Source organism: Penaeus monodon, chromosome 29 (genome assembly GCF_015228065.2).
Source record: "Penaeus monodon isolate SGIC_2016 chromosome 29, NSTDA_Pmon_1, whole genome shotgun sequence".
NCBI classification, from domain to species: domain Eukaryota; kingdom Metazoa; phylum Arthropoda; class Malacostraca; order Decapoda; family Penaeidae; genus Penaeus; species Penaeus monodon.
The window spans coordinates 24286574-24286874 of record NC_051414.1 but is presented as its reverse complement, the minus strand read 5'-3'; the positions used below and the strand labels follow the sequence as shown (position 1 = coordinate 24286874).

The following is a 301-nucleotide window of genomic DNA, read 5'->3' as shown; positions in this document are numbered from 1 at the left end:
CCATGATCTTCAATCAAAGTTTAGAAATTGTGAATTTTTTTCTTTTTTTTTAGACTCTAAGTACTTTTTACAAGAAGCACAGGCAAATAAAAAAAGTGATAATGGTACTACATCTATACATCTACTTTATTTTCTGAAAAGGAGATTGATCCAAATTTTAATGGTATTAATGGATTAATGTGATCAGCTAAATGAACATGAATAACCCAAAACAAAACTGTGCTTTTGGAAGCACTGGCTAGATTTGGAATCTACCCCTCAGACCTGTACATTGAAAAAAAAAAAAAGTATATACACTTAT

General features: G+C 29.2%; 1 protein-coding gene across 1 annotated transcript in view; it reads right to left on the bottom strand.

Moving 5' to 3' along the window:
• The window catches only part of LOC119592052 (sphingomyelin synthase-related protein 1-like), a gene marked incomplete at its 5' end in the record, with an annotated part of 9074 nt that overhangs the window by 7780 nt on the left and 993 nt on the right, over positions 1 to 301 (bottom strand).